General features: G+C 40.8%; 1 non-coding gene across 1 annotated transcript; it reads left to right on the top strand.

Moving 5' to 3' along the window:
• Nucleotides 1–11,710: 11,710 nt before the first annotated feature.
• Nucleotides 11,711–11,817, top strand: LOC141687869 (small nucleolar RNA R71). The gene has a single exon (XR_012561348.1). It is a non-coding gene; the product is annotated as a small nucleolar RNA R71 (small nucleolar RNA).
• Nucleotides 11,818–12,192: the final 375 nt, after the last annotated feature.

The following is a 12,192-nucleotide window of genomic DNA, read 5'->3' as shown; positions in this document are numbered from 1 at the left end:
CTATAATACTTAACTACCACAAATGTATATGACATTGTAATCATGATAATCAAGATAGTAGCACTAAGTACGAGGTACTGGATTACTGATAAATTCACAAGTCCTGTAAATATTGAAGATTTAATACTTGTGAACTTATATTAAGAATTCCCTACAGATGGGATTTCCATCCAATATGCAATGAATGATATCCCACACTTACAAACCAATCTTGAAAAATTAACTTTAACAAGTGATTTAATACATTTCTCCTGTCTTTCTTACAACCTGTGTAATCTATATCTCTATAACCAAACATGTTAAGCATAATATCTTTTGGATACTTTACTCCAAGAGTTGATAGTCCCTTAAGATATCTAATAATCCTATTAATAGCTATACGATTGGATTCTCTAGGATCCATTTGGAACCTTGCACTTTGGCATCTTGAGAACATTATATCACTACATATATATAATATTATATTTGTGCCTAGTGATAAGAGAGTTATTAATATGACGACTCTACTAGTTCATATTTAACTGTAAATTCAGTTAGAGTCTCATACCATGTCTTTGACGATTTCTTGAGTGGTATACTAGTTCATACCAACCTGAAGTGAGCTTGTGAAGAAGAGATATACATAGTCCAATAGATCTACAACTGCAAAGTCCATGAACTGTTGTGCATTGACTTCCTCTTTTGACTCACCAACCAGAAATGCACTTGTACACATCTACTAGAGTCCAATTCCAAGTTTGAATATGCATCAGGTGCCTGATATGTCGTAATATCCTCAAGTCTCGTCACTGGTACTTTTTGTTAGATACTGCTTCCTGATAATAACCTAGCATCCAGTTTGGCCTTGTCCCTCGCAACAATGCCATTGCCATCCAGTTTTGACTTCTGGTTATCCTTGTACCAATTACAAAATTATCATTTGGTTTGGATACACGCTTCCTACAATCTGTTTGCTGACTGATTGAGTTCATCTTGCTTTGCAATCTCCCAATCAATCTGGATCTATTAGAGCTTCTGTAACTTTCTTAGTTTCTTCTTCAAATAGAAAACTAGAGAATTAATCGTTCATACTCAGTAGCCCTGCTAATAATTACTCCACCATCTGGATCACTTAAGAACTAGACTCTGGGATTAATATTGACATCAAACCCTTTGTCTCAGTAGATATGTTCTTTAGTGTCCTCTGATTTTCAATGTGGTATTATGTCTGACTAGTTGATCATTCTTTTGCTCCCCTTAAGCTGTTTCTGGGATTTCCTGAAAATCCTTACCATTGCTGACTGGCTTCATTAAAATAATGAGTTGCGTTATACACTGCCATTCCATTGCTTCGATATGAATTATCAATACCATTAATTTCTCCTGTAATAGCTTAGAGCATGGAGTTGTTGATCTGTGCACTTAGACTTTCAATCATCTTCTGTTGAACAACCACAAATGCCTTAAAGGTTGTAGACTCCACTGAGTAGCCATGAAAAAATATCCTAACAAGTCTTAGCTGCAAATGCCAAGGTCTTCAAACAACTGAAAACATTTCATTGTTTGCTTCTGTAGAACATTCTCTCCAAACACTTTCAGGTTATCCAGTGTTTGCTTCTATTGGCCATTAACTTATTAGTGGTCTTCATGAATACATCCTGATCAAGGCTTGATCTTACTTATTGCAAACTGCATTGATTGCTCCAGCCCTTTGGTATTTAGAAAGTCTTGATTAACTTAATATTTCCCTTGTTGCTTTAATCAAGTTCTGGTTCTTCCCTTGTACCACTCCATTTTGACACGGAGCTTCCAGTGCTGAATATGTCTCAAAATATTCTTGATGTTACAGATATTAATCAGAACAACTTCTTGAATTCAGTCCCATTATCTGATCACAAGATCATTTCTTTTATAGTCGCTTCCAGCTTTGTAACACCCCCAGATCCGGGGTCGGGGATCCGGGTCGTCACGGTCTTTCTTTCCACAATATCACTTCACTTAATTAATAATAATAACCTTATGCTGTGACCCCACACTAACACACACCACACCCGTTATAGTCTCAGAGATGAAATTTAAATAAGTACAAGTCTTTGAATCCACAATTTAAAAGTTATTACAACCCAAAATGATTACTTGATAAATTTACAGTTAATTGCCATTATCTGCCACAAGTTATAATTATACATAATTTGATTCTCAAAAATAGAATGCCTGATCTACCAATAGATCTACCTCTGCAGCTATAGCAGCCACAACATCATCGGGAAGATGCGGGACGCTTCCCACGCGCTTGCGCTGGGTCTGCTGGAGTCTGGCCATCTTTCCTAACTGTTGTTGTGTGATGAAGAAATAAAGCAAGAGTGAGCCTTACAGCTCGCAAGATAATATATAGTGATAACAATAATATAAGTATCTAATGGATACTTACTAGAATCTTTTATCATGAGTAAGATAATTACTTACTAGATATAAGTAAAAACAAGGGATGAAGTTACCAAATACTTCACTATACTTATATCATTTATAAAGCTACTTGAACTACCACTGTCCAAAGTATAATGAGCTTTCAACAGTTCATCACGTAGATGAGACTACAAGACCAGATTTGAATAGATTAAATCTTTAAAATATCATCAAAATAAAATGAAGTTACGAGATACTTCATTTGATGCAAACATCATTTTTGAAAACTTGACCCTGCCAACTGTTAGGGCGAAATCACGCACTAATATTCACGCAAGTATACGCGTTCGCAAGTAATATAGAATACTTTCTAGTTCGTTCCCTCAGAGACTCAGACTAATTTATTGTCTAATTTAACTCACTCACCAATGTATGATTACTTCTCAATGTTAAGATAACACTTAAAATTGTTGATTAAATATTAACTATAATTAACTACTTAATTAACCACTTAACTAACACTTCAATTTATCAATAATAAAACACTCATGAGATCACAACTTCATTATTACTTCCTTCTATAGCCATTGTTATTACCTTTAGCATGTGACAGTGATGATATTAATCGAATAACACAAAACTGATAAAAGCCAACTTTCATTGTACTAATACCATTCTACCAAACATCCACAATTAAGATAGAAATTGAATAGTCATCAATTATGTTGAGTTCCTATATGTCTACAGAAATTGACAACACAACGATTTAAGCACAAGTTATTCCTTTTGATTACATAGGGCAAATAAAACTGTTAGAGTTACCCACTAATCATGCACAATGTACACGAACCTACGCTAGAATGGCAAATTCTAAATCTCAAGATCCACCGTCGCTTCACAAGAGATTAACACCCTATCTTATATGTTCGCAACGCACATAAGACGAATACGCACAACCAATACTAGATATCATACAATCATCACATACTAAAGTATTAAACAATTAACTAAAGAATTCCATAATAAATCCGTTGCAACCCCATGATCACGATTAGCCCATAATAGAACTTATCGCCATCATGGGTTCATATGAAATCATGATAACAAACACAAGAAAATAATAACTAAACTAATTATATTAAAACAGAGTACGTCACAAGAGTAAATAAGTCAAAGCAAGAAAACTAGCATCCAACGTTACAACGAAACAAGAATCACAAGAATATATGCTTCCTCTACGTTGCGATGTGCTAAATCGGTCTTCTTCCTTATCTCCTTCGCTTCTAGCAAAAACACAATCTAAAACATAATCTCCTCTTAATTCTCTGTGAAAAACGTCTCAAATCTACTTATATAATAGTCCCATAAAACTCAGATTACATAGAAGTTGGAAGCCAAACAGAAGTAGAAGTCTAAAACAATATATTATTTTCCCCGACCCTGCGCGGCCGCTCAGCATTTCTGCGCGGGCGCGCAAGGCTGCTGCGCGGCCGCTCAGCATTGCTGCGCGGGCGCGCAGGACCCTACTGGAAAATTTCCAGGTTTGCTCCGTTTCTTCGCCGTAATCTGCCCGTTCTTTTCCTCTCGTAATGGTGAACACATGCCAAGGCTTATTCTTGATGATTCCTCCTCCGAAATGCAACTAATACCCTGAAATGCATAAACACTAGAAAAACGAATCAAATACACAAAATACTTGATTTCAAGACACCAATTTAAGCCATTTTAAGACGTTCTAAGTGGTATAAAATGCCACTTATCACACCCCCAAACTTAAATCGATGCTTGTCCTCAAGCGTCACAGACTCAAAAACAAATAAAAATATGCATGAATGCAATCTATATGAAAATGCAACGATCCCCCTTACTACAATTAACCAACCAAATTGTCACGTCTCAACGAATGCAGTTAGACACTAAAGATCAAGAAACTCATGCAAACGGACATACCGCCAGAAACGTGGTGTGTGCAAATGCTTAACAGATATGCTTCAGAACTAGACCAATTACTATGACTAGACTATCCTCAAGGCAATCCTATGATTATACAAAGAATAAAAATTCTAGGCACAAAGTGATATACAACTCTACAAGAACTTTGGAGCTTACTACGGAATCGTGCTTTTTATTTACAACGCAAATGCTTATTTGACCGTGCAATGAGTGAGGTCCACAAAAGACTTATACAATGGTATCCATGTAACGAGCGTTAGGTTAGCGGATCCCAGACTCTAAAAGCCTTAGGTCACTAGGCACAAAGTCCCCTAAGAACTTAATAACTCGAATACCAAAGAGCCCACTCTTGATCAATTACGCAAAAAAAAAATTTAATTTTTTTTTTTTTTTAACTCTGAGCAAGTGCGTTTCGCTCCATCTTGCTCAACCCTAGACTACTCGCATAACATGCGAGCCGGCTACTAGCCATTTGACGCCTAGCCACAACTAGCAATAAATTCCATTTTTACTCCATTTTTTTTTCTTTTTCATGCCTTTACCACTAAGAACCTATTATCAAATTCTAAGCATAATAAATAGATTATCCTCGAAAATAATCAGATCATAACAACAATCTAGTCCTTCAGCATTCTCTAAGACTTAGTGACAATACCAGTGCTTCTAGCATGCATATCAACCTACACAACTTAATATCACTTTAATGCTATCACTACACTCGCATCAATATCACAATTCAGTCGATAAATCATTGCAAAAGGGATCATGGTATATGCATGAGCTATATGATATGACAACAAATAAAGCTATATATAAAAAAACTATATGACAAAAATTATGCAACTATATGAACTAACTATCATGAATATGCAACTATATGACACACACAAAATATTCCTTAACTACCACCCCCAAACTTAAAATCTTCACTATCCCCAGTGAAGGTAGTAGAAAGGAACACAGGGTATACCTACTCGGAGTCATCATCATCATCACCCTCAGTGGGTGGAGTATCAGGCGGCGGGTATGCAGAGTCCTCACCAAAAACTGGCCACTGGATATCAGCTCCAAGGCCTCGAAAAGCAGTCCCTAACGCAAGGGTGAGCTCCTGAGCAAACCTGCTCTGCGTCTCATACATGGCATCCATCCGCCGTGAAAGCCTCCTATACTGGGCATCACCCATCCCAGCACCCTCCTGAGCTCTCGAAGAACTAGCCTCACCACGCCCTGGCCTGGCCATAGTAGCACCTCGTGCTGGACGCCCTCCTGGAAGACGATAACCCAGCCCATGCTCCTCAGGCTCACCACCGGTCCACTCCTGCATCCCATTCAGAGTGCCAGAATCTATAGGAGTTGCTGGCAACTGCAACTGCTCATGAGCCGGCCAGTTCACTCCTACTGCACGGCATAGCTTTGTAACCGTGGATGCATAAGGGATGTTCATATGCTTTGCTCCCCTCAAAAACTTCAGAATTCCTTGGTAGATAAACTCACCAAGGTCCACATAGTATTCCTCATTCAGAATTCCCCACAACAACTGTGCTCTCTCAACTGTGACCTCGTGTGCATGTGAAGAAGGCAAAATATTAGCACATATAAATGCGTTCCATGCACGGGCATACCTGTTCATGGCGATCACCGGAAAGTGACGATACTCATTATTGGCTGGACTGCGGTTCCAAACTGTGCCCGGTCGACAGAGAGTCGCACAAATCAAATCCAAGTCAAAATCCTCAGCAGTCTTTTCATTCCAGTTCTCCTCCTCGGGCTTCCTCTCTCGCTGTCCAATCACTCGGCGAATCGCCGCAGGATGATAATCAACCGTCAGCCCCCGAACTACAGAAAACCCATTCTTTTCAGCCTTCGCGTTCGCGTAGAACTCGCGAACAACACTCATCGGTACTGCTTCGGGTGACTCACAAAAAGCTATCCACCCCTTCTCTGCAATCATGGGCAACAACTCACCATCCCTCCCTGATGGTAAAAACCCCCTCTCTTTCAGAATCGGCTTCCCCAACAGCCTAGTGTACTCCTCCTCCGCGGCTCTGTCAGTTAACCGAGGCCTTGCAGCAGTACCCCTTGATGAATCAGCAGTAGGAACTGTACTGCTGCTGTCAATAGTGCGTGCTCTCTTGGGTGCCATTGATTTGTGAATGAAAGTGTGTAAGAACTGATTTTTGATGTTTATGAGAGGGTTTAAGTGTAGGAAGTTGTGGGAGATATGTAGGATAGGTGTATGTATATATAGGGTGTGGAGTAGGTTAAATTAGATTAGGAGTGGGGTTGAGGGATAAAATCATGGAGTAATGCGAAAAGAATTCGTGGGTTTATGGGCTGTAATGGGTTTTTGTGTTTTTGTTTTTTTTTTTTTTCTGAACTGTAAAAAAAATTCTGGAACTCGACCCCTGCGCGGCCGCTCAGCATTTCTGCGCGGGCGCGCAGAAAGCTGCGCGGCCGCTCAGCATAGCTGCGCGGGCGCGCAGAGGGTCTCTGGAAAAAAAAAATTTCAGCCCCTATTTTTTGATTTTTTTGTGTTTTTGGATAGGTTATTAACTTCTAAGGGTTCCTGTAACAACAATTCATGGGTTGCCTCCCACGCAGCGCTTCTTTTTCTTCATTAGCTTGACGTTCCGTTCCTTTCTCACGTAGTCAACAAAATGGCACTAACCACCTCTCGGTTTGCCATGTCCCCATAGTAGTGCTTCAACCGCTGACCGTTAACCTTGAATGCTTGGTCCGAATCATTCTCAAAAATTTCCACCGCTCCATGTGGAAACACAGTTTTGACAATAAAAGGTCCAGACCACCTTGATTTCAACTTCCCAGGAAAAAGTCGGAGCCGAGAGTTGAATAACAGAACTTGTTGCCCTGGCACAAACAACTTAGGATGTAGCTTCCTATCGTGCCACCTTTTCACCTTTTCCTTATACATTTTGTTATTCTCGTACGCTTGAAGTCGAAATTCATCAAGTTCATTAAGCTGAAGCATTCTTTTCTTACCAGCTGCATCTAAATCCAGGTTCAATTTCTTCAATGCCCAGTAGGCCTTATGCTCAAGCTCCGCCGGTAGATGACATCCCTTACTGTACACCAACTGAAACGGTGACATCCCAAGTGGAGTTTTGTATGCTGTTCTGTAAGCCCAAACAGCTTCATCGAGCTTTAAAGACCAATCCTTCCTTGACGAACAAACAACCTTCTCTAGAATGCGCTTTATCTCTCTGTTAGACACTTCCGCTTGACCATTTGTTTGCAGATGATAGGCAGTAGCTACTCGATGATTCACATTATAACACTGCATCATAGAAGTGAACTTACGGTTGCAAAAATGCGATCCTTCATCACTTATGATTACCCGAGGTGTTCCAAACCTTGTGAAAAATTGCTTATGAAGAAAATTTAGCACTGCCTTTGCATCATTTGTCGGTAAAGCTTTAACTTCGACCCATTTTGAGACATAATCGACTGCCAGCAAGATGTACTGATTATTGCAAGACGAGATAAAAGGCCCCATGAAATCGATTCCCCATACATCAAAGACCTCGACTTCAAGCATCACATTTAATGGCATCTCATCCTTCCTTGACAAATTTCCCACTCTTTGGCAACGATCACACTTTAAAACAAACTGATGAGCATCCTTGAACAAAGTAGGCCAGAAAAAACCTGCTTGCAGAATACGAGCTGCCGTCTTCTCACCTCCATAGTGTCCATCATAAACCGTGGAATGGCAGTCTCGTAATATCCCCTCCGTCTCACAGAACGGGATACATCTCCTGATGATCTGGTCAGCTCCCTGTCTAAACAAATATGGTTCATCCCACATATACCACTTCACCTCATGCAGAAACTTCTTCTTTTGCACGGATGTCAAATTAGGAGGCATTATATTACTGACAAGATAGTTTACAATATCTGCAAACCATGGTTCTTCCTTCTGAATTACAAACAACTGCTCATCCGGAAAAGATTCATTGATTAACGTCCTATCTTGTGAAGTAGAATCTGGATTCTCCAACCTAGAGAGATGGTCAGCTACTTGATTCTCGGTACATTTTCTATCTTTGATCTCTAACTCAAATTCCTGAAGTAAAAGCACCCAACGAATGAGTCTCGGTTTCGAATCCTTCTTAGAAACCAGATAGCGAATAGCTGCATGATCAGTGAATACTGTTACTTTCGTACCCAGCAGATAAGATCGAAATTTCTCAAAGCCAAAGACTATAGCCAAAAGCTCCTTCTCAGTAGTGGTGTAGTTCAATTGGGCCCCATTTAAAGTCTTACTCGCATAGTAGACCACATGGAAGAGATTTTTCTTGCGCTGTCCCAGAACTGCACCTACCGCATAGTCACTCGCATCACACATCATCTCAAACGGTTCTGTCCAATCTGGTGCTGTAATAACTGGTGCCATGATCAAACTCTCCTTGAGAGTCTCGAATGCTGCCAAACATTCATCATCAAATTTGAAAGGCACATCTTTCTCAAGTAAATTGCACGACTTAGATATCTTTGAAAAGTCCTTGATGAATCGCCGATAAAAACCCGCATGACCGAGAAAACTACGGATTCCTTTCACTGAATTAGGTGGGGGAAGATTTTCAATGACTCCCACCTTGGCCTTGTCCACCTCCAGACCTTTGCTAGAGACCTTATGCCCAAGGATAATGCCTTCACGCACCATAAAATGACATTTCTCCGAATTAAGCACCAAATTAGTTTCCACGCATCTTTTGAGTACGGCGCGAGATTATTCAAGCATTCATCATATGAGTGTCCAAAGACGGAGAAGTCATCCATGAACACTTCGACGTTATTTCCAATCATGTCAGAGAATATAGCCATCATACATCTCTGAAAGGTGGCCGGGGCGCCACATAACCCAAACGAAACTCTTCGAAAAGCAAATGTGCCAAATGGACAAGTGAAGGTAGTCTTTTCCTGATCCTCTGGTGCAATACAAATCTGATTATACCCGGAATACCCATCCAGAAGACAAAAATACTCATGTCCCGCCAATTTGTCAAGCATTTGATCAATGAATGGGAGAGGAAAGTGATCCTTTCTTGTGGCTTTGTTCAATTTTCTATAATCCATGCATACTCTCCATCCTGTAACTGTTCGAGTAGGGATGAGCTCATTCTTTTCATTTGCGACCACAGTGATACCTCCCTTCTTAGGAACACATTGTACAGGGCTCACCCACGAGCTGTCAGAAATAGGATAAATGATGCCTGCATCTAGCCATTTCAGAATTTCTTTCTTCACCACCTCCTTCATGATTGGGTTCAGTCTTCGCTGCTGTTCCACAGTTGGCTTACTACCTTCCTCTAACAGAATTTTATGCATACAATATGAGGGACTTATCCCCTTGATGTCTGCTATAGTCCATCCTATAGCCGATTTGAATTCTCTCAAAATCCTTAAGAGCTTGTCTTCCTCACTACCTGAAAGGTCAGCTGAAATAATAACAGGTAACGTAGATGAATCACCTAAAAAGGCATACCTCAAGTGTTCAGGTAATGGTTTGAGCTCTAAGGTAGGCGCTTCCTCTATTGATGGTTTGAGCTTCCCTTCGGCGTTCTTGAGGTCAGAAGTACCAAGAGATTCAAATGGTATATCTAGCTTTCGCTTCCAGGGAGAAGCGTTCAGATATTGTAATTGCTCGTTGCTATCTTCATCATCACTGTCAAATTCCCCCACTAAGGCCTTTTCCAATGCATCAGACATTAGCATGTGATCGAGTTCCGAAGTAACCGCAGAATCAATCACATCCACTTTTAAGCACTCCTCATCTTCTGTAGGGAATTTCATTGCCTTGAATACGTTGAAGGTCACATCCTGATCTTGAACCCGCATAGTAAGTTCTCCTTTTTGTACATCTATCAAGGTACGGCCAGTCGCCAAGAAAGGCCTCCCCAAGATTATGGGAATCTTTTTATCTTCCTCAAAATCCAGAATAACAAAATCAGCAGGAAAGAAGAGCTTATCCACCTTGACGAGCACATCCTCAACTATGCCCCTTGGGTAAGTAATGGAACGGTCCGCCAATTGTAGCGACATGTATGTGGGTTTTGGATCAGGTAGGTCCAGCTTTTTAAAGATCGACAACGGCATCAGATTAATGCTTGCTCCCAAATCACAAAGGCACTTGTCAAAAGTTAGATTGCCAATGGTGCAAGGAATGGTGAAGCTTCCTGGATCTTTCAGTTTTGGTGGTAACTTTTGTTACAGAACCGCGTTGCATTCTTCTGTGAGAGCAACGGTTTCAAGGTCATCCAGTTTCACCTTCCTTAAAAGAATAGTCTTCATAAACTTCGCATAACTAGGTATTTGTTCCAGAGCCTCAGCGAAAGGTATATTGATGTGAAGTTTCTTGAACACCTCCAGAAACTTCCCGAACTGTCTATCCAGCTTTTGTTGCTGCAATCTCTTAGGAAAAGGTGGTGGAGGATAGAGCTGTTTCTCCCCTGTATTAGCCTCAGGCAGAGTGTGTTCAACAGTAGTCTTCCTTGGTTCCGCCGCTTTCTCCCTTTGCTTAGATTCTTCATCTCGAACTTCAGCTTCGACTTCTTTTGCCTTTTCAGCATCAGCTACTTTTCCAGACCTTAAGGTAATAGCCTTGACTTGCTCTTTAGCTTCCTTCCTGCCTGGTACTTCCGTGTCACTGGGAAGAGTGCCAGGTTGACGATTGAGCACTACATTGGCTAATTGACCGATTTGATTTTCCAAGGTCTTGATAGAAACCGCCTGACTCTTGCACAACAGCTTAAGTTCCTCAAAATCAGCACTAGTAGGTGCAGCTGCACTTCCCTGTTGAGGATATGATTGTCTTGTAGCATACTGTTGTGGTTGCTGGAATCCAGGTGGGTTAAACTGTTTACTCACTCCTTGATGATATGGTGGCTGAATAGCATTCTGATTATTTCCCCAGCTGAAATTTGGATGATTTCTGTTGTTAGGATGATAGGTCGCTGGCACAGGCTTCTGTTGTCGCTGATAATTATTCACATACTGAACAGATTCGTTGACAAGAGAACACTGATCCATAGCATGAGAACCTGCACAAAGCTCACAAACCATAGCTATTTGATTAACTCCATACGTAGCCAAAGAATCAACCTTCATTGATAGCGCTTGGAGCTGGGCTGCAATAGCGGTGGCTGCATCAACTTCCAGAATACCTGCTACCTTGCCTGATGTCATCCTCTGAGTTGGGTTTTGATGCTCATTTGCAGCCATCGTCTCAATAAGATTGTACGCCTCAGTATAGCTTTTAGCCCATAAGGCACCTCCAGCTGCTGCATCGAGCATGGGCCGAGATTGAGCCCCCAAACCATTATAAAAACCAGTGATTACCATCCAATCCGGCATTCCATGATGTGGACATTTTCTCAACATTTCCTTGTAGCGTTCCCAAGCCTCGCACATAGATTCTGTAGGTTGCTGCGCAAACTGAGTAAGAGCACTCCTCATAGCAGCAGTCTTTGCCATTGGATAAAACTTCACCAGAAACTTTTGCGCAAGATCTTGCCACGTAGTGATTGACCCAGCTGGTTCAGAATGTAACCAGTCTTTAGCCTTATCCCTCAGTGAGAATGGGAAAAGCCTCAACTTGATAGCATCATCAATCACGCCATTATACTTAAAAGTGCTGCAGATCTCGACAAAATTCCTTATGTGCATGTTGGGGTCTTCAGTTGCCGCTCCTCCAAAAGAAACAGAATTTTTCACCATCTGAATAGTGCCCGGCTTGATTTCAAAGGTGTTAGCTTGAATAGCCGGATGAAGGATGCTTGACTGAATGTCATCAATTTTAGGCCGAGAAAAATCCATAAGAGCTGGATCAGCTTG

Source organism: Apium graveolens, chromosome 9 (assembly GCF_009905375.1).
Source record: "Apium graveolens cultivar Ventura chromosome 9, ASM990537v1, whole genome shotgun sequence".
In the NCBI taxonomy this organism is placed as follows: Eukaryota; Viridiplantae; Streptophyta; class Magnoliopsida; order Apiales; family Apiaceae; genus Apium; species Apium graveolens.
This window is presented reverse-complemented; position numbering and strand designations above follow the sequence as displayed.